Source organism: Mytilus galloprovincialis, chromosome 12 (assembly GCF_965363235.1).
Source record: "Mytilus galloprovincialis chromosome 12, xbMytGall1.hap1.1, whole genome shotgun sequence".
Lineage (NCBI taxonomy): Eukaryota > Metazoa > Mollusca > Bivalvia > Mytilida > Mytilidae > Mytilus > Mytilus galloprovincialis.
Window position 1 is genome coordinate 33,717,324 of NC_134849.1, and position 26,219 is coordinate 33,743,542.

The 26,219-nt window shown below is 30.5% G+C and overlaps 1 protein-coding gene across 1 annotated transcript in view; it reads right to left on the reverse strand.

Annotated features, from left to right (window-relative positions):
• The window catches only part of LOC143055602 (uncharacterized), a 49,133-nt gene that overhangs the window by 10,762 nt on the left and 12,152 nt on the right, over positions 1–26,219 (reverse strand). The gene's annotated exons all lie outside the window — the stretch shown is intronic.

Below are 26,219 nucleotides of genomic sequence, written 5' to 3' on the forward strand. Positions count from 1 at the left end.
ACATGTATGAACCCCTTATATAAATAAACATGTGCATATATATACGCTTACTTAGCTAGGAGCATGCTTAGCAAACATGTCATAGTTCATCAACAATCTTATATCAGTCTACCTTTTTTATACATAAATCTTGTAACTAGACATGTTTATGTTTAACAAACTACTGAAGTAAATTTCATGTACCATTTAATAATGATTTAATGATGAAACATTAGAAACTTAAAAGTCTGTTATATTGTGCTTAATTTTGTATAAGAAAGTTTAAACAACAAAAAATGTAAGATTAGGGACAGACATTTAACATAAAGTACTACAGAGTAACCTGCCTAATTGGCAGCTAATACACTGTATATATATATATATATCTAGTACAAAAGTTTTGCTTCATAATATTTCCATTACAAAAGCATTTCATTTTCATCGGTTTTGATATTTCAGTCTCTGTTGGCTCCCGAGTTCCTGTTACTGATTATTCAAAAGCAGAAATAATTTAATTTAATCCCTGATGGCATTTACCCACTTTATAGCAGTCAGTTTGACACCTTCATAAGTGCTCAATTTTCTATAATTTCACTTTAAGTATATATTTGCAGTACAAATAGATTCTGTAATTCAATGTTAACATAATTATGATATAATTTTCATTGGCATTGGAAGACACTTATATGGTAAAGGGAATAAATATAAAATCAAGCAGATGTGATATGATTGCCATTATGAAACAAGTCTACACAAGAGACCAAATGACACAGAAATGAACAACTGTAGGTCAACATAAAGCCTTCAACAATGATCAAAGCCCATACAGCATAGTCGGCTACATGTATAAACCAATTTGTACTGTATCAATTAAAAGGAAATGATGAGACAAGGTTTTATTTCATAATTAGCTACATCTTCTCATTAACTTTTTTGTTATACAAACAAATTTAAGAGATCACTGTCATCTTTGTACTGTAACATGTAAATCTCAAAAAATTTCAAATAATGAGAGGAGGTGTTATTTCTTAAGCTACATCTTGTTGTTTATTATGTACATTGTATATAAAACCAAGGACGTATAACTAACATATATACGTCCTTGATAAAACAAAGAAAAATCTTTGTTCTATTATATCATAATGCAACTTATATCGATCCTGTCCAGTGTGTAGGTTATGAGGTAAAGGAAAATTTCATTGATATGAGTATGTATGCTATGATACTAATTAATTGTTGCCTTCAATAATGAGCAAAGACCTTATTGCACAAGTCAGCTATAAACTCCTTTGTACTGTTTCAATTTAATCGAAATGATGAGAAGTGTTATTTCTTAAGCTGCATCTTGTTACATTGTATCATAAACAAAGAGAATTCTTTGTACTGTTATATCATACTGCAACTTTCATCTATCTTGAAGGTGTATAGCTATATAGGTAATGAGGCAGAGAAGAATGTCATTGATATGGAATATGTATGCTATAATACTAATGGGTTAATTATGACTGAGACACATACAAAACAATTCTCTTGCTAGTCAAGGTCTAGTGCTTGTTATTAAGTTACAATTTATGAGTAATATCGTACAAAATATTGTAGTGCTAGAATCTGCAAATTTCTAGAAGATAAACTAGGTTATTATCAGTTATTCAGTTACAATTTATGAGTAATGTAACCATCAATCTGAGAATTTTTAGGAGATAAACTTGGGTCTTTATTGGAAGTAATAATAGGTTATTAAGTTACAATTATGAGTAATTATTATCAGGTCTAGTGCTTGTTAATAAGTTGCAATTAATGAGTAATATTACAAACATATTGTTGTGACTCACTCTGAATTTCTCAGAGATATATAATTGGCATTGATTATTATCTCTATACCATCATTTTCATTGTAAATTGGTCTACTATAACTTTTTTATAATTGGTGTACTTGGATGTATTCATGTGATATATCTTTGTACTGAAAACTGTTAGAAATGTAGTTATTTTTGTATTATACAATGCTAATTAATATATTGTAAATTGTATGTACCTGAGTGTCAGACTTCTGTCATAATGTCATACATGTTCCGGACGATTCATTGAATGAGAGAAACTACATGTTGGGCTTTATTATGAACCTAACTGAGTAAACATTCATTTATCTTTTCTTACTTTTGTCACCTTTCATCATGTGTTCATTGGTTGGACCTCCCCCCCTTTTTTTGGCCGACCAATGCATTTGAATGGAAGCATATAGTTGGAACCCCCCCCCCCCCTACCTACTCTGGGTTGGGAACCCCCCTTTTTAAAATGGCTTGATCCGCCCCTGCCTTTATTAGCTATGACAGGGGTAATGTGAGATAAATGGTCAAGTCATAATGTATAAAATGTTAACAATTATAAGTAAAAGTATGGCTTGCAACATAGAACAGCAACTAGTGTAAAACAATTCAAACAGGAAAACCAACAGACTATTATCCATATATGAAAGGAGAAACAAGAAACACTTTAAACCACAAAAACAAAAACAACAGCTGAACAGCATGCATGCTCCTGACTTAGAAAAATTTATAAAAATGCAGTAGGATTTAAACATTTAAACAGGCGCCAACCTTCACCGTAGGGCTTTAACAGTATTATGTAACATTTCACCATAGAAAGACACACCATGAAATCTCAATTAATGGCTTAGGGACGACATCAAAAGTTCAATGTAGGATAAAAAACTTAATTCACAAAGTTTATTCACTGACCCCCACCCCACCCCTCTTAACTTAATTTGTGAAAAATTGATTTACCAATAGGGATATATGTAAAAATCGATTTTAGATATACAAAACTTGCAGAATTTTAACCCCCCCACCCCCAAACTATTTGATTTAAGTTTTTTTATCCTACATTGATCTTTTGATGTCATCCCTTAATAAAGAGACATTCAAACAAAAACAAGTAAACATACACTGAACTTTGATCTGAGAAACAATATAAATTGGTGTTTAATAAAACAACCTTCAAAGAATTTGCAAGATGAACATTATTCTGTTTCAATAAAATACAATTCAAATAGTATTAATTTTAAAGATCATTATAAACTTCAATAATTCCTATAAATTGCTTTATTAGTGAAATAACAGCTGTATAATCGTGATATATATAATTACAATAAGTAGCATTTTATAGTACTGGTATACAAAATAAGAAAACAGACATATATTTGCCATGAAATGAAAAGTTCGATGATCTTGTTATAGTGCTTATATAAAGTCTATTAAAATGAAATAAAGACAAAAATAGAGCTTATATTGACATCTATTTTCCTTTGTTCTAATATAGACCTTTCTTAATTGGAAAGCCACAACTACATGTACTATAGTTGTTGATGAGAAAAAATATATTGATATAAAAAGAATTTGCCACATACTCTAATTATTGATGAGAAAAAATATATTGATATAAAAAGAATATGCCACATATATACTACAATTATTGATGAGAAAAAATACATTGATATAAAAAGCCTTCATGCCACATTACTCTAGTTGTTGATGGGAAAAATATGTTGATGTAAAAAGCATTTGTTTTTTTTTAATTTTATTTCAAATGCTTATACTCAGCTCTTTAAAGTTGATATATAAACTTTTAGGACTCACATATTATTAAAAGTCAGACATTTATTGTTGAATAGCGTACCTGGTGTGGTCCATCAACTGATAAAAGATGATGGGGAAACAACATTTACTCTAACAAGAAATCAACCAAATGACACAAAAAGGGGGGTTTAATCTAACACCACTTCAGCACTGTTCATGGTGTCTTGTTTTTATTGGTTGGAGAAAGTGGGAGCCCTAAGAGAACCAAAACACCTTCTGCAGTAAACATGGTAATCCTAGTCAATTTGGGAGTCAAACTAACTTAGACCTGACACCACCAGTACATAAGGTCCTTCTTTATATACAGATAGAAAATTTCCTGCAATTTTCAATATTTCTAATTGACCTTTTTTTTACGCATTTTGGTTGAAAACATGTTCTTTCACAAATCTACAAACAATAAATTATTTATCTACCAACTAACCCTTTTTAATCCAAACATATGTTTAAACTACATGAACTATTGAGGAAGAGCTAAATAAAAACACTAAATCCCATTAGAGGTCTAATTACTTATTTGAAATAAATGGAAATTTCTTGTATTTGATAATTAGATCTGTACTTGTTTCTCAGACTAAACATTATTGGGTTATTGAAATCTACAAGGAAATCAAGTACAGTATTAATTCTCAAATGTTTATTACCCATTTATCCAATGAATACATTTCGTAATTGTATTTATGTCAATTAAAACTTTGAAGATGCAAAGTGGAGAGGTTATACACCTAAAAGATATGATGCCATATTGGCTGATGTGGACTATAGGGAAAACGGTACTATTTATTCTGCCATAGGCGACAATGTTAACATTTTCTAAATTTACCACTTTTTAAGATAAAAACCTGGATAAAACAGTTATATGTTGTGTTAGTACTTTATTATTCTGTTTTAAAAATTAAAGCCAAATAGTATCATGACCAACTTCCAATGGAGCTTGTTTATGTTATCCATGCCCACCGTCATTTTGCACCAAATTTATGAAATTTTGCAAGTCTTTTCGAATAATTCTCCAGAAAATATTTCAATAGGTTTTAAAATTTATATTGTAAATATACACACTGCAGTTATTCATAGATAAATAAAAAATATATTGTACCCTTACATCCAATCACAGCGCTCCTAATTTGACTTCCTTCACCTGCCTTGGGTACACAAAAGGCCAACCTAATGCTGGGAAAATTTAATACTACCGTTTTCCCTTTAACTTATATCTGCTGGCATTATAGTCAGAAGATTAGTTTTAGTAAAATCAAATTGCCTTCAATTGTTTATTCATATGTTATATATTTGTTATGATCAATAAATTGTACCTCAGAATTTTGTGTCATAAAAAAAGTTTGCAGGATAAATTTTATACTCTTTATATTTTAAAATGCCATGACATGCTAGTAATATTATTGTAACACTTTAAAATCAACTTTCACAACAGACAATTTTTTTTTAATAATTCGCCAAAATATTTTATGCTGGTTACCTATAGACTACACTTGTACAAAAGTCTTCTTAGTAACACTTCATTCTAATATTGGTAAAAGTGCAGAAAATGATTGATAACTGCACTCATGATGCAACTTCTGGTGTCAGACAATACAACCTAATCTTCAAATTCCATTATTGCATTATTTTGGTTCCAAGGTTATTTTCTGTCTTATACAATAAGAAAATGACTATATTTATTTGATCTGAGTATACTTTGATACTACATATTTGACATTGAGAAGTTAGTATATATAAAATGTCACAGATTGCCAGGATTGTATCTTTAATGTTTCATTCCATTTCATTAAATGAACTTACAATCTAGTACGTGCTAAATTCTTTACATTATTACTGAATTAACTGCTAATCGATACATCTAGGATCATGATTTCTAAAACCTATCATAAAACTCATGTTTTCAAGGTTTTACCATCATCTAAATGTGTTTACAACTGTTATAAAGAAAGGTTAACAATCCAATCTAGTACATGCTAAATTCTTTACATTAATACAGAATTATTACTGCTAATTCAATATACATCTAGGATAATGATTTGTAAGACCTATAATAAAACGCATGTTTTCAAGGTTTTACCATAATCCAAATGTGTTTATGACTGCGTTTTAAAGAAAGGTTAACAACATTCTACAAAGAGGATTAAGACAATCAATGAGTGATAAAACATGTTTTTTCATACTTGAATTCATTGAAATATGTTCAGCCACTGAAAAATTTTCTTTAAAGAGTCTTTGATCAAATCATTTTCACATCTATTTCATATCTTTATCCCATTACATCTGAGAACCGAGTCTTCCTAATTAAAAATATATTAACTTAAAAAGGAAGTTATATTATTCTCAAATGATTAAAAGGAAATGAAGGGAATTCCTCAACATTACATATCAAAATATGTCTTTAAAGAAACATATCAATAATTTCTCATTTCTGATTCTGTGACATCTCTAAATGTGCCTAATAAGCAAATATTTTAACATGCAAGACTCAACCAGGGCATTTGTCCCACTTCCCTGGTTGTCACATTGGCAATCATACCACATCTTCTAGACTTTATAGTGCCTTGGGGTATATTTACTTTTACAGTAGCACATCTCCCACTTCCCTGGTTGTAACTTGAAAGAACTTTTAAAGCTTGAAAAAAAAACATTGGATAAGGAGTACCTTTAAATTATGATATTGACAAAAGTTATAACAAAGTTTTAAAAAGTTGCCATGGTCAAAGATGTGTAAAATTATGATAAAATGCTTTAAAATTAAGCTTTTAACATACCTAAATGAGATAATACAGACATTATACTTTTCACTGAACAAATTTTGTTCACAATAATACATTTTTTCAAGACAACTTCTGTACAAATTATAACAAAACCGTAGACATCTCACTACATTATTTTATCAAAAGAAATATGACTAATCTGCACAACATAAGTTTCTGGAAGAACCTCCAACAAGTTGGTTTTCTTTAATGACAAAACTTTTGATAGAATATATATGTCTTGGCAACACTGCAGACTATAAAACTACTGTTTATTTATTGTTTAAAAAATGTCCAGCAGCAGATATTTCATGCATATTGAAGACCTGAAATTGCCTCTTATTCATTTAAAAAAACAATGCAGTATAAAAGGCCATACGGTGACCCATAGTTGTTAATTTCTGAGTCATTTTGGTCTCTTGTGGAGAGTTGTCACAATGGCAATCATACCACAACTTTTTTATATATATATATATATGTCTATTGAAAGTCTCAGTAATTTCTAGATTGGGTATTAATGTCACGCTGTACCATCATGACCATTATTAACTGACTCCCTTACAATTTTTTAGATATTCTTTTCTAGTTTGATCAAATCCCTTGGTAACTATAAAATGTTCTTAATAAGTATATTCATAAAACTTAACAACTAAGCCTCCCACAATGGACTAATAAATGCTCCTAATATTCACATGTTCCATTACCAAAACAACTATCAACAGAATTATTGTCATGGTGATTGTCTAAACAACTTCCTGTTAGCCTTTTCACATGCAATGAATATCTAATTATGTATTCATAAAACATGATTAAGTTGTCATTATACAAATAATAATATTATATAGTTTTGTCATATATACAGTTTAATTATTTATGATTATGACAATTTTAAACAGTTATAAATTAATTATAACTAAAGGACATGACTTGTACTTTTAATACATATTAAAATAAAACACGATAGTTCAAATCCTAATACACCCACACAAACCCAATTACCATATATACTCATGACAATTCCAGGCAGATAGAAATGTCATAATAGGAAAAAAGGCTGACAGTTATTTTTTTCATATTCTAAAAGCAAAATCAGATGTCAAAGTGAAGACAAATAAAAACTGCTTGTATTTGTTTTTCACTAGCCATTGGCAGAGGTGGATTTAGAGGGAAACAAGAATGTGTCCCCAGTACACGAATGCCCCACTCGCACTATCATTTTCTATGTTCAGTGGACCGTGAAATTGGGGTAAACCCTCTAATTTGGCATTAAAATTAGAAAGATCATATCATAGGGAACATGTATACTAAGTTTGAAGTCGATTGGACTTCAACTTCATCAAAAACTACCTTGACCAAAAACTTTAACCTGAAGCGGGACAGACGGACGAACGGACGATCGAACGAACGAACGAACAGACGGACGGACGAACGGACGCACAGACCAGAAAACATAATGCCCCTCTACTATCGTAGGTGGGGCATAAAAATGGTTGATTATACAGGGATTTTAGAAGCATGACTGGATCTGGCCTTCTCTGAGGCAGTCAGTGGGCCCCCACTGATGAAAATTTCTGGACTGCCTAGTGAAGGGTATTATGTGCCAACATTATTTTAGGTCATAGTTACAACTGCATACCACATTTCATAGACTAATCATGAATGGTTTCTTATAATTAAGCACAATTAAACTTTTAATATGCAAACTATAAATGCAAACATGCCAAAATCAATGAGCATGACTAAGAGTTGGAGCTATTTTTTTTTAAATCTCCATGAACATGAGATGCACTTAGATAAAATCTACAGAGCTAGGTGATTGAAATAAAACAATTACAATATTATAGATATAAGAAGATCATTGTGGTATGAGCACCAATGAGACAACTCTCCATACAATGATAGGTCAAAATAATGCAGTCTTCAACACAGAGCCTTGGCTCACTCCGAACAGTACCTAGTAAAGGGCCCCAAAAAGTGGTGACTAGTGTTAAACCATTCAAACTGGAAAACCATACAACAATACATTTCTAATGGAATAACAAATAAACAATGAAATATTTATAAAAATCAAGAAAAATCATCAATTTCAAACAATCATGTTTTCAGATATCAAACAAACAAAACCTATATGAACTTTATGCCACTAACTTGATGAAAAATATGTTGATGGTAAAGTACAAAACCAACAAAATATTTGTTAAATTTTAACCTTATTGAATTCAATTATAAATCGCCAATAAGCTCACTGATATCTTTACGTTTTGTCAATATTATCCAGCATGTAAATAGATTAATCTGTGAAAAACACTCTCTTCAACAGAAGGTATATTTACCATACAACTTTATCATTATTGTATAGGCATCACATTTCAAACAACACATGGTATTGATTTGATTAAAACTTCTTTATATTGACATCACTTTTACAGAAAAATTACAATTCTGCAAAAATTCAGGAATGCTGTAATTGAATGGAAAACATTTTTTATTTCTTAACAAATATTCCTACGCTCACAGTTCCGGAAATTTAGCCACCCTAATGGCTATGGAAAGCTTTTTCTATGAATTATATTATATAAAAGCCCAGCTGGCTTAAAAATTGAATCATAATAACTCAGCTGGCTTCTAAAAAATACTTAATTATTTATAATAAAAATTGATATTATAAAAGTACAAGCTTATTCTATACTCTATTCAATTTTGACCAAGATTTATAAGTATTTATCATATTTCTGTAAAAGACAGAAAATTCAATGATTTTAAACACAAACTAGTTATTGCGTATTATTGCTGACTTTTATATCTGTTTTCCTTTTATTAATTGTTTTTCAATAATCAGGCCTAAACAAATCATTTGATTTGTTTTACATAAACTATGGATCTGGTGTAACATTTGTAAAAAGGTTTTTTTATTACTGACTTTTAGCCAAGCCTTTTGCTTATTGTTGAAGGCCTTACAGTAACCTTTGTAATTGCTTGAGTTGTGGAGGTTTGTTTTGTTGTTGATAATCACAACATGTTTCCTTTTATTATTATACTATCTTAAAACCAAAATATTTTAAGGTTTTACATATGAATTTGCATTACTTTTAGGAACATATACAGTATATATAAATACTAGTGAAACTTCCAAATGATATAACACTGGAATGCAGAGTCTTTCAAATAAAAGTTCTCCCTTATGATATAACAGGATTTGAAAAAATTAGAAATATAGAATGATTTATGAGCCAAAAAATGGTTTCCGTATAAAACCGCTTAAAAGCCTTTATCCCCTTTGTCGGCTTATGTCACAGATTAAAAGATTAACTAATCTACAATACATTTTTGTCGCTTATGATTTCTAATGCATTGTTTTTCTCTTTATTTTATCCCTGAGATTTCAAATGATATATGTATATCTAATGTACCTATTTTAATAAATATGACAAATATGCTTTTAAATGAGTTTGGAGAATAAATTTCATCATGTCCACTGAGACATACAAATGTCAGAGTGAAATTTTACTAAGCAAAATATTTAACAAATGAATCTGTTTGTTTTTTTTCTTCTTCCAAAAGTCGGTTAAAATGAAATTACTAAAACTTCCTGGCAATGATACTAAACTATGATTAAATCTCATAAAAGTTGCTTCAAGTGAAATAATCTAAAGTTTTAGAAAGTTTTCCAAAAAAATAAATTGCTAAAATTTTCAAATAGAATATTGTTTTGATCGAGTTAATACTTCAGAATATTTTCAATCTTTAAAGATTATATATAGACTTCTAAAACATCAAAGTTTTTGTCAAACTGAAGTTTTATACATATAACAGGTGTAAAAACTAGAGGCTCTAAAGAGCCGTGTCGCTCACCTTGGTCTATGTGAATATCTAACAAAGGACACAGATGGATTCATGACAAAATTGTCTTTTGGTGATGGTGATGTGCTTGTAGATCTTACTTTACTAAACATTCTTGCTGCTTACAATTACCTCTATCTATAATGAACTTAGCACAGTTAGTTTCAGTGGAAAATGTTGGTGAAAATTTACAAATTTTATGAAAATTGTAAAAAATTGACTATATTTTTTAAGGGCAATAACTCCTTAGGGAATAATTGACCATTTTGGTCATGTTGACTCATTTTTAGGTCTTACTTTGCTGTGTCATTATTGCTGTTTACAGTTTATCTTTATCTATAATAATATTCAAGATAATAACAAAAAACGGCAAAATTTCCTTAAAATTACCAATTCAGTGGCAGCAACCTAACAACCAGTTATCAGATTCATCTGAAAATTCCAGGGCAGATAGATCTTGCTTGACCTGATAAACAATTTCTCCTCCTGTCAGATTTGCTCTAAATGCTTTGGTTTTTGAGTTATAAGCCAAAAACTGCATTTTACCTCTATGTTCTATTTTTAGCCATGGCAGCCATCTTGGTTGGTTGGCAGAGTCACCAGACAAATTTTTCAAACTAGATACCCCAATGATGATTGTGGCCAAGTTTGGTTAAATTTGGCCCAGTAGTTTCAGAGGAGAAGATTTTTGTAAATTAAAGACGACAGATGACAATGGACAATGACAGACAACAAAGGAAGACGATGGACACCAAGTGATGAGAAAAGCTCACTAATAATAAATGATGTTATAAGAATAAATTTCTCAAGTGTTAGAAAGTTTATAAAAAAATTCAAAATAATTTGCTAAAATCATTAAAAAGAATATTATGTTGAGTCACTTCAGTTCTTAAATATTAGATTACCAAAAGCATCAATGTTTTTGTCAAAATGAAGTTTTAAAACAGGTGTCAAAATAAAAGAATGATATACAAAACTTAGAACTTAAAAGAGTTCTGGTAAATTAATCAAATGACTGAAGTGTTGTAGAAACAAATTATTTTCTTAAGATAATATTTGCTGTTCTTCATGCACACACATTTTTGTTTTATCAAGATAATTAAAAGAGGAAATTGGTTAAAAACCAATGGATAACATTCAAAGAGAGCTATCAAGACACAAATATAAATATTAAAACTGACTAAGCAAAAAAACATAGCAAATATCAGTGCAAATAAGTCAATGCTTGCAGTAAATATTGTATTGCAATACAAAAATGTGGTATGATTAGTTATGAGACGTTACTCTCCAGAAGAGACTAACCAAATGACACAGAAATTAAAATCTATAGGTCACTGTACAGTACAGCCTTCAACAATGAGTAAAACCAAATGATGTCCCATTCTGAAATAACCATGTTCAGTCAACCATGGAATTTAGGTTAATCTAGGAATCTATTATGTATAGTAAGTTGTCGTTTGTTTATGTAATTTATACATGTTTCTCGTTTCTCGTTTTTTTTATATAGATTAGACTGTAACGCTTTTCCCGTTTGAATGGTTTTACACTAGTAATTTTGGGGCCCTTTATAGCTTGTTGTTCGGTGTGAGCTAAGGCTCTGTGTTGAAGGCCTTTCATTGACCTATAATGGTTTAATTACTTTTATAAATTATGTTATTTGGATGGAGAGTTGTCTCATTGGCACTCACACCACATCTTCCTATATATATATAAATGAGAAACTTCTTCAATAAAAAATGTCTAAAAATCAGCAGCATTATAAGTTTAATACTTTGAAGTTTTTTTATTCACAGCATTCAAATCAATGTGCAAAAAGCTTTTACAGTTTATAATTCACCTCTAGTGTTAAAAGTCTGAAGCTATGCTATCTTGATTGGCAATGAATTTAATTGGACACAACAGCTGTTTTTACAATGTTTGAATCTCACAAATCTAATAAGAAAATTCTGATCAAGGTTAAAAACATAACAAAAATGGAGAAAATATCATGCATTCAAAGAGAGTATGAGACCCTGTTAGGCCTTGTGGTCTTTACAAAATTGGAAGATGATTATCCTTCTTGAAATCATAATCAAAATATTTGTTTTTGAGCTTAAATTCTGTACTCGGAGCTTCGAGTACAAAATGATGACAGATATAGCGAGACCCTACGATTTGCAGTCATTTAAGCACAATTGTCGTACTCAGGGTCAGAAATCGACAAATCGAAATACTGGATTTGACATTTTTAGCACAAACTTTGTATATAGACAACTCTCCATCCAATAACAATTTATAAAAGTAAACCAATATAGGTTAAGGTACAGCCTTCAACACTGAGCCTTGGCTCACACCGAACAGTTTATGGTATACATGTATAAAACAATTCTATTGCATCCAAAGACATTATAATTCCATAATACTTATTTAAATTTTAAGTTAAAATATTTTAAAAGTAGCATCTTAACACCAGTCTCAATTTAGTTATTCATTTGTGAGAAAAGATTATGCACTGTTAAAGATCAAAGCCTATAAGACATATGTTCACTATTGATCTTCTAACCTTGAAGGGATTGTTATTATGCTAATGAATACAGCATAATGTGAATAAAATGGAAATCTGAATTACACTGTGTCTAAAAATAACATTAGAACTGTTCATTTCTTAGATTTAAACATTAATCTATGTGTTTTTGCTATTGATATTTAGGCCAAATAAAAAAGTATGTGTGGTTCCAGTTACATCTGAAAAAAAGTTAGGGTAGGTAGGTAGGGATTTTTTTTTATTTTATGTTTTTTTTTTACATTGAGTTTATGGGAGCAACATTCTGACTTTAACAGTGCTTAATGAAAAATGACAATAAAATCTTTAGGGTAGGCTATTTTTAAGCCGAAAATGTAGGGACGGTAGGGTTACTGGAACCACACATATATTTTTATTTGGCCTTACTGTAAAAGACAGACCAAATAACCATGTCAATGACATTTTGAGATATATGTTTCTGTGTCGTTACACAGTTACAGTTTTATTGCATACTGAGTAATTAGTTTCAAATGTTAGATCCAGTTCACTTTTCCTGAAAGACAATAAACACAAACCGCTTTAAATTTGAATTGAATTTATTTTCAATGGTATTTTTAGATAAAATGTAAAGATATTAGGTCAAATCTTTATCTGATTTGAAATGGAAATTAGACAAGTAAAAATGTATTTGACCTTCATCTCCATCCTATTCAAAATAGTCTTAAGGGTTTGAACTTCTTGAGGAAACTAGGGTATAGAGAAGAATTCTTCTTCTCAATATGCCTATAATCTTTGATGCAGTTGCAGCAGACAAGCAATTTTGTAACAATTTATTACCAAAAGGAAAAGTTGATAAACATAACAAAAGGAGTGTCAATACAAATGTTCAGGTAGACATATTGAGGAATAAACTTGCTATTATTCCCTTTATTTTATTTCTATCTTACTATTTTATGTTTACTGAAAATAGCCATTATACTGATTGCCCTTGCAGAAAGGCCATCCTCTGCAGATATCAGTATAATGGTCATGGTACCGGTAGTAAAATTGTTTAAGGGGCAAAATCTACAAACAAAATAATAAAGAAAGGAACATTGTAGCAAGTTTAGGATTTTGAGGAATAAAAAGGTTGATATGCACAAAATTACAAGTCATATACAAAATGTCAATAGAAAACTACTAACTGTCAATTCATAATAATAGGAAATTTCTTGTTGATGTGTTGTTTACAAGCTAGGTTGATTGCTTTCATAATAGTTTGTCAATAATTATAACAGGAAGTGGTTGACTCAATGTCACAGGAGGGAGGGGGTTCCAACATTATGTCCCCCATTTAAATGCATAGGCTGTCCATAATAAAGGGGTGTCCAACCCCCTGAACCCCCTCCGGATCCGCCACTGCATGTTGAGGAAAGAAAAGGTTGATAGGCACAAAATATCATACAAATTGTCAATAGAAAACTACTAACTGTCAATTCATAATAAAGCAATTTCTTGTTGATGTGTTGTTTACTAGCTAGGTTGGTTGCTTCCATAAAATTTTGTCAATAACAGGAAGTAGTTGACTGAATGTCACTGAAGCTAGTCAACTGCAAGTAACCATCACATTGATTTTATGGAAAACACTTTGGCCTTGGATAAAAATGCATTCCTATACAAAGCTATTAACACTATTTGCTATAAAAAGAATAGCAAATATTTATAGGCAAGATAATTTTCATTAAAAAGACTATTTCCAGATGAATATAAGTAAATTGCTATTTCAAGATGAATATAAGTAAATAATTAAGTGTTGTATGTTTCATTTCAGTTATATACTTGATCAAGTTAGCAGTAAACAAATTTGAGACAGCCATGTCGGAATTTCATTCAGTTCAACAGATCTTTGCCATGATCAAGAATCTATAATAATGATTGATTAATTGTTAACTTCAAGGTCCAATGGCCAATATTTCAGGCATATAAAGGATGATTAAATCACAAAATTAGCCAAGTGTTTATTGTATGAGATTTTATTAAACTTTTATAAATGACAGGATTTAAGGTCTAATGGCAAATATTTCGGGCATATTCTACTTCTAGATGATTAAATCACAAAATTTGCCAATTTAGACTCAATGTTTATTGTATAAGAATTTATTAAAGATTTTGACAGGATATGAATGGATCAGAAATTAAATGAACCATTAATGCTCTTTGTATTCAATATATTATGTTCTCCACAATTGATATTTTGCGGAGTTATGAAGTGCCACCCAATGCATGGCAGATCCAGATGGGGGGGCGGTGGGGGGGGATTGGAACCCCCCTTTTTTTTGGCCGATCAATGCATTTGAATGGGGACATATAGTTAGAACCCCCTTTTTAAAATGGCTGGATCTGTAACTGCCACCTATAGAAGGACATTAATATCGGTAAATAACTATCGTAGTTATGAAGTTCCTGAATAACCTACAGAAAGCCATTATCGGTATTCAAGTCAATGAAAATATCTTATAATACCATGTAAACACAACATAATGGAAACTTAACAAGTAAATAAGGATTTGAGTATGAAATATTTGTAACCTTAAACTTTAGTAAACATTAAATAAAGAAAACAGTATCAGCTGGAATAATTGTCTAAAAATGATCAATTTCACTTCATTAATCAATTTAATTATAAGACAGAAATGTTTTTCTAAAGATATTTCCGTAAAATTAACTTGTTCTGAAACAAATTGACAACAAAATAATGTGAAAATTGGACAATTGAAAAAACTAGAAGTAATTTTCTTTATTGTAAATAAAAACCTAATTTATAATAATTATGAAATTGATTTTTATTTCTGATATTAAATGGGAGGTTGGTTGTTGCAATATAATGTTGTCGATAAATGGAAACTTTATACTCAGTGTTTAGTTACTGTTATTGAAGCTAAGCCAAACAACTGTAAGTAAGATAAATGGATTTTATGGAAAAACAATACAACCTTGGAAGCAAATCCATTTCTAAACAAAAACATTAACACAAATCATATTACTAAATATAGAAAAGCAAATAAGTCAGGTAAGTTATGATCAAGTTTGAGCTTAAAAAAAGGCTTCCTTATCTTTTACTAAACCCTGCTTTAGCATATATATATAAATGTGTGTATATTAAAAGTTGATGTTTCTGCAACTTCATGGTAAATGACCTTGAACCAGATAAAGGACATAATAACTGACAAACAAAAATGCTAATAGAAACAGGCATTGGATACCATAAGGCCTCCTTTAGACAGAGCCTAAAAAAATAAGTCAAATGTATTAATATCATTTAAACTTTTTTAAGGACAATTTGACATATATCAGAATTTAGTCAATTGGGTATACATTGTACATGTATATTTAGGGGCCAGTTGAAGACAGCCGGTGATAGCTGGAGCCAGCCTCCAGGTTATAGATTTGCTCTGTACATTTGAAGACCCATTGGTGGCCTTGGCCTGTCTTTTGCTCTTTGGTTGGTTTGTTGTCTCTTTGACAAATTTTATATTTCTATTTTCTATTCTACTGGTTTCAATGAAATTAAATCATAAAATTGGCCAAGTGCTAATTGCATGAGAATTGATTATAAAATATTTCATACAAATGTACAGGATGTTCAAATGGAAATAACACCAATATTGAGTGAACCGTTAATGCACATTGCATTAAACATGTAAAATAAATTCTTATCTACAATTGATATTTGCTGTACTTGTAAATACCACCTACAGTAGGCCATTATTCACTTCAAACAAACAAAACAATTTAAAACCATGTGAATTCAACATATGGGAATTGAGCAAATAAAACTAATCAATTGTGATGTTTACATGATGGTTGGTATTTCAAAATAGATACAAATAAAAGCTTTGTAATAAAATAACAAAGACTTCAATTTTCATCATACTTTACTTAACAACTTAATTGATTGCATAATTTATATAACAATAAATAGGGAATGTGTCCCATGATGCCCCTGCATGCATACAATGTTATAAAGGGACATAAGGTCCGAGAACACAATTAATTCGTAGTGCATTTCTTTTAGAACATAAATGAAAATAAAAAAAATCCCACCTGCGCTTTCTCAATGAAATTTTTACAGTGTGTTGAACTACTTTTGGGACAAATTATATCAAAAATATAGAAAACTTCATCGCCTCTAACTCAAAATATGGACAATTTTGTGTTTAGGGTGTCTTGAAATCTTTTGACAGCTTCCGAAGTGCTAATTTTTAACCTTTTTCAGCTGGACCAAATCACTACTTTCCTGTAAAATTCTGGACCCAAATTTTTTTACAGTGTAGTTTCACCCCCCTACTTACAATTTGAGGCATTAAACATGGAGAAATAAATTTGGAAGGGGTATAAAAATTATTGGCAAGTAACCCACTGTTAACACTAGGGACTATATTCGTGAACAACGAAAATCAAGGGACGACAATTGTGGTCTCGGACCATAACAAGAGGACTGCAAAAGTGATGCATCCAAATTTTGAATTTTATCTGTGTTTTATGGTAATAAGCATTGTGTATAAGTTTCATAACATTTGGTTGAGGAAAACTGAAGTTATAGAGAACAAAAACCAAATTTTTGGACAAGCATACTGATGGACATAGACTTAATGCCCCCTCCAAATGTGGTAGGAGCATTACAAATAAGTTTTATTACATAATATTTGTCTGTAATTATTTTGGACTTCAATTTTTCAATTATGATATTTACTTGCTGTTCGGTATTTCAAAGTAGATAGAAATTAAAGCAAAGGTTATAAAAGCAAGAAAGAAAATTCTAAAATTCGTATTGCATCATGCAACATTAAATATTGCATAACTGCTATAAAAGAAAATGTTATTACAAAAAACATTTGTTGTGTAACCGCTTTTTCTGACTTCAAAAAGCTTAGGTATTTCAAAGTAGGTAGAAATAAAAGCTAGGTAATAAATTAACCAGAATAAAAGTTCTAAAATTCAAAAAAACAACATAATAAATTGCATAACTTTTATTACACATTACATTTGTTGTGTAAATACCTCGGACTTCAAAAGCATATTCTCATGCAACAATGTTTGTAACCTGCATTTTGATTGGATGATGAAACAAATTTCAGGCATCATTTCAACCATTGATGATCTGAAATTGTTTGGGATCATGAAAAGGATTTTTAACCATATGATATGCAATAAATTACCTGATTCACAGCAGGCTTAAAATGATACAAAATAAATTTAACAAACTGAGACAGCCTGCTCATTGAATTTCTGTCATCTTTAGTACTTTGAAGACAAGTATTGTTGTCACAATGTACTAAAAGGAGAGGGAAGTCCTTGACATTTTTTCTATACAAGTGTTTGCTAATAATGTCTTTGTTCAACATCCTCTTAGAGATGTGGCGGTTTGACAATATAAAAAAAACACAAATATTGAAAGGTTTGCTTAAGTTTGTTTTTGTAGATAACGTTGCAGAATAACTTTTATTTATTTGAGGGGACTAAACATGACTGGAGGGGGTCCCCTCTTTGGCAGTGAATGCCCCCATCCCTGGCAATGAAAAGTTTTGAAACTGCCACTGGAACATGTGTAAAGAAAATTATTGGGAGATTGAGTGGTCATAGATGGCATACGTCCTTTCTCTTTGATAAGATAAAATATACCTTTTTAAAAACAAAACCTGTCAAAGTATGTTCCCTTCCGTAGGGGTAGGCTAACCAAAATTTCCAAGATTATCCAGAAACCTCAGACAGTAACTTAACAACACAATGTAATCAAACTCAGCACCTAGTGCATGTTTTTATGTCCTTGACCCCCCCTCACAATAATAACACTAAGTCTAGACCAATAATTCATAATCTCCTGACCTATAAAAGAGGGACGAAAGATACCAAAGGGACAGTCAAACTCATAAATCTAAAACAAACTGACAACCCATGGCTAAAAATGAGAGGATTTCAGACATCTGGTGTTGTCACAATATATTTTTGCAAGAGAGCATATCTAAACATAGATTATCTGGATTTGAGGGGGGGGGGGGTCTGTTATTCTGTAAACATTTAATTATTACCCCTTTTTTTCTCTAATCTTCAAAAAATTAACCCCTTTTTTTCTCTAATCTTCAAAAAATTAACCCCTTTTTTCTCTTATCTTCAAAAAATTAGACCACGCATTTCTCTAATCTTCATCTTTTTTGCCTGTTATTCTCTAATCTTCATTTTTTAAGGGCATTATTCTCTAATCTTCATTTTTTAAGGGCATTATTCTTTAATCATTTAACCCCATCCAAACCCTCCTATATTGGTGAACTGTCATTACCATCACTTAATATAATATAGCTTGACATAATGGATGACATTTATGTTCTCTTGTAACCTCTACATGTTAGTTTTTTCAAATTGTGTTGTCAAGTTCCTAATAAAAATCAGAAGATGTGGTACGATTGCCAAAAAAGATTTGTTACTCTCCAATCATTTAGGTTATAGCAAGTATTGGTCAGTGTATAATGACTAAGCCTTCAACAAGGATCAAAACCAATATTGGTATAGTCAGATATAAAAGGCCTCATAATGACAGAATGTAAAATAATGAAAACAGGAAATCTATTTGCCTGACTTTTAAACTAAATAATAAAAAAACAAACATTACCGGGCCACGTCCACTTGTATTTTTGTCCATCTGATGAGTTAATCCTTTTTCAACTGATTTTTATAGTTCGTTCTTATGTTGTACTGTTATACCACTGTCCCATGTTAGGGGGAGGGTTGGGATCCCGCTAACATGTTTAACCCCGCCACATTATCTATGTATGTGCCTGTCCCAAGTCAGGAGCATGTAATTCAGTGGTTGTCGTTTGTTTATGTGTTACATATTTGTTTTTTGTTCATTTTTTTTACATAAATAAGGCCGTTAGTTTTCTCGTTTGAATTCAAAAATTCTCGGCCTCAAAAATTATAATAATAAAAATATAAACCATTTAAACGGGAATACAACCACTGAATTTCTGGCGCATACAGAATGTGTTAGGTTTAAACATGCTTATGCATAGAGCATAAACCAGTAAGAATCTAGTCATATTTACATCTTACAACTTTATCAGTTTAAACGCCTTTAAATGGTGACCCTTAATTTAGCAAAGCAACTATAATATGCAGGAATTGGGAAAGAGCCAAAACAGACATCTTTCCCTTAACTACCAACTTTGAACAAAATATCTCTGTAAGTCAGCTTTACAACTAACTATCAAAAAAGTAGATTAGTGTATGTCAATACTATGTGATCAACTTTCTTTTCATATCTAATGTACAAGACACAAAACATTTCTATAAAAATAACAAATGTGTCTACAAACTTTAGTCAATTAATCTGAGAACCAGTGCAGTTTTTTAACATACCAAGTTGACATGCACTTTTGAATACGTGAACTACTACCATGCCATTGACCCCATGTACACAAGTCCTTTTAAATACAAGCAATTTATGCAAATGTGACAGTGCCATTTATCAATGTCTTTTTTTTTTTTTTTTTTGCAAAGCCTTGTAATTATTTTCTACTAAATGGATACACACCTTGAACACAGAAAAAGTGCAGAGTATTATAAATCAAGATTAACGTATGGACTGAAGTATAAAAAAACTGCAGCAGGTTAAGATCCCCATATCTTAGCATTAGAGGGTCTGGACAAGGGGTTCAATTTTCATTTGTTATTGATTTTATTGATATTTGAAAAAAAAATCAAAAGAAAAGAAGGATTGGGCTAGCCTAATTTGGGTTGTGCTATGTATTCAAATGATTTTTTTTTTAAGTCTAAAGAAAGGATAAACCAGAGCGTGCAGTGCATAACAAATATTTAATCTGGTAAAAATTTATAGGATAGGAAATCATAGGAAATCCACATCAATGATTTTGTCATTTAATGATTTTTGTATTTTATCATTCTATCAACAACACACTACATCTGTTGAACTAAATGTACTGTAAAATCACATTTATCTCACTAATGTTAAATTTAAGTTTTCTGATAAAAGCAAAAATTTGTTTTTAAAACTTTTGTAGCCTTGATCATGACATGTTAATCTTTTTCTACCTTACCTATTATCCTGGTGTGTTTATTTACTTTTGTAAACATAGATGAGTTTAACTTCATGTGCCAAATTAATTCTTTGAACATTTGTAATCTGGAGAGAATAAATATCAAATAACATAAATGGCATTTATAAACAAAGACTGAAGTATTTCCATTTAACAAATACAAAATTAATTAACAATTCTATCCATTCTGTGAAGACGAAAACAAAGGAAATTACTGCACAAAAAACAGATGAAAATTTTCAGTTTACAGCTGTTTAAAGAATTTTAACTGTTTGTACATTTCTAGCCTGAAACAATGTTACTGTGGACTCATTTATTTTCATGGGTAACAATTTTGGTGGATATCTTATTTCTTGGTTTGACAAACTTAGATTACATGTCTATTATACATTTAAAGATCTTTGAACATTCAAATTTGGTTCACCTGTACCCACCAGATGCAGTTCTTAGGTTTAGAAAAAGTGGAGGCCCTCACACTAAGCAATTTTTTTGAGTGGAACATTTCTAAAAGTTTATAATGCATTAACCATACATGTAGCTCCATAAAGGGGCTCAGGCCCTTAAATCCACCTCTGCACAAGAAATCAAGAAAAAGTGACATCTTACAAATAATAATGGACATGATGGAGATTTCAGATGAGTTTTACATTTGTTATAACTGACTTTTACATACATCAATACACATGTAAACAGACATATATCATTTCTTTTTTAAATTCTCTTCGCCTTTTTCTTGTCTGTAAATTCTTTGTCTGTTTTCTTTCATCACTTGCATGATAACATCTGTTTTTCTGTAAGACTTGGCGCAATGCTTTGAATACAAACTTATTCTACAAAGCAATGTTGCGTTGTGGGAAATTATATACAGAAAATAGTTTCTTTAAAGCTAAATATAATACAGTTATATTTTTTCATAGATGTAAGAAAATGTGGTATGAGTGCCAATGAGACAACAGCGCATTATGCTAGGCATAGTATACAAACTTATACTACAAAGAAATGTTGCATTGGGGAAAATCTTATATATATATATATATATATATATATAAAATTATTTCTCGAAAGCTATATAAAACTATAAGACATTATATATTTACACAGATACAAGACATGTAAGAAGATCGTTTTTTCTGCACGACTTGTTGTAATGCTATATACAAACTTAAACTATAAAGCATGCTAGCTGTACTAGGAAATGGTATACAGAAAATTATTTCACTAAAGCTAAATAAAATACAGTCTATATATTTACATACATGGATATGTCTAATACAATAAGTTACATGAACATGCATATATAATTCAACAATGGGAAAATTGACAATCATGACAATGATTGATAGATAGAAAAAAAAACATTATTTTACAATAATAATTTAGATCTAGAAATGTCAGTATCTTAATAGTAACCTGATTATTCATGTACATTTAAATAAAATCTAAGGCAAAATGTTGATCGATCGTTTCCTGCTTAACATTCAGTGGGAAATATTTCATACATTATTCCGGTTGAGAATAATTTAATAATTAAAACAAAAACATTATTTTACATGTACAAACTACTAAACCAATCAGATAAAACTTTCATTTTATAAATATTTATAAGATATGCCCATGATTGAGTTTGCCTATTTAGGTTTTTCTAATTTTACATCAATTAAGATACATACATAATGTAAGACATGGGAGGATCCAGGGGGGCCCTTTTGTGGAAATTTGGTTGATTATACAGAAAATCACTAAAGCATGACTGAAGCGGTTCCCCCTTAGGTCAGTCAGCGGACCCCCTTATGAAAAGTTCTGGATCCCCCACTGTCATGACTGTAAGTGATGATATCTTAACAATTAAGGAGGGTGTCAAATACAATTAATGATGCTGATGGCTGTTTAATGTCCAGCAGTAAATGAATAATTAATGAAATCTTGGTTTAATTACAAAACATAAATAAAAAGCAAAATAAATAGTGTTATTTGATCACCCATGGCCCCCACACATAGAGACATATAAAATTTATAATTACCCCCGTGGGAGTCCATTTATATTAAGTTTTGCATGTCTCAGGATGTTAGAAGATGTAGTGTTTATAATGTTCATGTCACTAAGGTTATGTATGTTGTTCAACCATGCCCCCCATGACATAGAGAAGTATAAAACATAATAAATATCCCTATGGGACTCCATTTATAGTAAGTTTTGCATGTCTCTGGATGTTAGAAGAGGTAGTGTTTAATGATCATGTTCATGTCACTTAGGCTATGTTGTTCAAACATCCCCCCCTCCCCCCGCCACGATATAGTGAAGTATAAAACATAACAAATATCCCTATGGGAGTCCATTTATACATGTAAGTTTTGCATGTCTCTGGATGTTAGAAGAGGTAGTATTTAATTATCATGTTCATATCACTGAGGATAATGTTGTTCAACCATGCCCCTACGACATAGAGACATATAAAACATAATGAATATCCCTGTGGGAGTCCATTTATATGTATATGTCTCTGGATGTTAGACATGTTAGAAGCGGTATAGTGTTTAATATGTTCATGTCACTGAAGGTTATGTTGTTCAAACATGCTCTCCACATTTTGTGAACATGGTGAAGTATAAAATATAATAATTCTCCCTGTGAGGGTACATTTAAAGATGTTAGAAGACTTCGTGTCAATAAGGTTATGTTTTTCTTCCTGATAAAACAGTTTCAAGCAATGTCGCCTCCTTCCACAAGTGTGATCTTTTATTGGGACAATTAATTTGCATATCTTAACAATCTGACATCATTTTTCATCAGGCTCATAATTTAATAAGAAATCAGCCACAGTTTAAACATGTTAAGCCATTTGACAGCTACTGTTTATAAAATTCCCTAAAAATCACAATTTTTCTACATAATATATGTATATAACATGATAAATCATGTATATCATGTATATTAAGTGTTAAGGTTACTGTGTAAATGACACCTGTAAAAGTTAAAATATCTTAGACAGGGACTTTCCCATATATATTATATATCTATATAGTTACAAGTGAACCTTTCCATTTTCTTCTATTCCTATATATGTAAATACAATTAGAGCAACATCGCCCCTACCCCCTACCCCTTGTACATGTATGATAAATCTTCATGGTAATTAAGGGATCTTGTTTAAGGGGAGATAATTGTAAGTTGGCATGCACTTATTTAAGTGTTTGGTCACCTGAATATATTTCTGTTTTAAAACTGAGAAAGTCCAGGATTTGTTTCCAGTAAAAATTATACATGAACCATAAAAAAAAATATGAATACATTAAAAAAAGAAAAAGTTAATGTAGTTCCTAAGACGTCAGATGTGGTTAAATATACATGTAAAGCAATAAATGACTCATAAGGAAACATAAATAATGGAAAGGCATGTCTACACTAAATATGCTAAAAGCTATAATAAACTATACAAATTGTCAACACCAAATGTGGTTTGGCTGTACATTGTAAAATAATCTTTAACACTGGAAAGTGCCCTAAGAAATAGCACAAATAAACCTAGCTCCCTTCAGCAATTACTAAGTATGAATTGTATGACTGACTTTTGCTGCAATATTAAACCTCCAATGATTATAGTTTTTCTGAGAAAAGTAGGTAATTTGAAACAAACATTAAGGAAGCTGGCTTGTCATGTTTTGGATTTTTTGTCAGATTTTCGGAATCCTCTGATTTTATCCCTTTGAATGCCTTGAAACAATTTGCCCGGTGACCCCCATTTTTCTTTTTGAAAATCTTTTACATGTATAATGATAAGCCATCTGTAAAAGTCTAATAAAATTTTAATTACTTTTTAACAGTTTTTGAGAACTTCAACTTGTCAATGATAAAGCTATGAAAAGTCAAGAGAGAATTTTTTCCCGCCAAAATTTCAATGGCTCATATCTCGAAAACAAGCACAGTGACCTATATATTTTTTTTCAATTTGCTCTTTGGATTCCTTTATCAATTCCCTATCAATATAAACTAGTGTTTTGAAAAGTTAATTACTTTGAAACTGAGAAGCGAACTCCCTTAACAAGTTGTATCTCATGATTGTATAATACACTCAAGTTAAGTACATGCACAAAAAGAGCCATAAAATGCAATCTATAAGATCATGAATATTGTGCTGGCATAAACACACGATAAATGAAAAAAAAAGTTGAGACATACCGGTATATATGTCAGTCAATAGGAATAATAATTATACCAGTTATTTTCATATGCTTGAATAATATACAAGTATGTAAAAAGATATGTGTTATGAAGATGTGGTAAGAGTGTCATTGAGACAACCCTCCATCCATGTCACATTTGTAATAGTGAACCAATATTCGGTCAAAGTAATACCCTTTCAAAATATATTTTGTCAGATTTAAATTTTTGTTTTACAGTTTGAACACTAAATACAAGTACATGACTGTAGGCTTCTCAGATACCTAAAAAAAATCTTATACAAGTACTTTATTTCTAAAATTCCTTAAACAATTGTCTCAACTTTTTTCCTACTATGCAATAATGATGATGCTTTCTGGTTGAAGTTTAATTTTCTAAATCAAAAATTGTACAAAGAAATGCTAAATTTATACATTCAGATGTTAAGTAACTAAACAAAGCCCTAGAAAGTTTCAACTTTCATGTATGTATATAATATAAGTGATCAGACAGTATTTTGAAAATTACACACAAACACTATTATTTTCATTGTTGAGAAAACAATGAGACAACTATCAGAAAACAGAAAATAAAATACAATTTCATGTATACTATAAAACAATGTAGTGAACATGGTAAAGAAAAAAAAAGAATATTTAGTATACATGGTATACAACAGAAAGAAAATTAAGTTTATCATACAAACAGTCTGAATAACATGAATAATCTGAAACGAACTATAGATACAAAATGTACATGAAGATATGATTAACCCTAAAATGAAAATATGAATTCAATCAGAATATAGCTATAAGATTCATTTCTAAAAGGGCAAAATATAAAGATGATTAGTTTCAACAGAATAATTCGGTGACTTCATTGTATTTTTTTAATAGGTTTATTTTCCTTCCTGATGACAAGTAGCATGTTTAGTAATATTTCAATATGAGTAATGCATCATAAAAACATTTAGGTGATTACATCAATTCACTGTCTGATTCCTTTTAAAGCTTTAGTTATAGATCATTCCATTTGTGCAACATGTATTCAGTTTACTGAATAAGTCTGTTAAATAGTCATATAAACCCGAGGCCTAAAAGCAGGAGGATCACAGTGTTGAATTGTTTAATTTCTATAAAAAGAGAAAACTTAGCACAGGCCCTGCCCAATTTGTAATACATTTGTAGCTAGCAAAATCTGTTATTTCTAACATTTTGACAACCATTTATATCTGTTATTGTTCATTGTTGTTATCAAAAT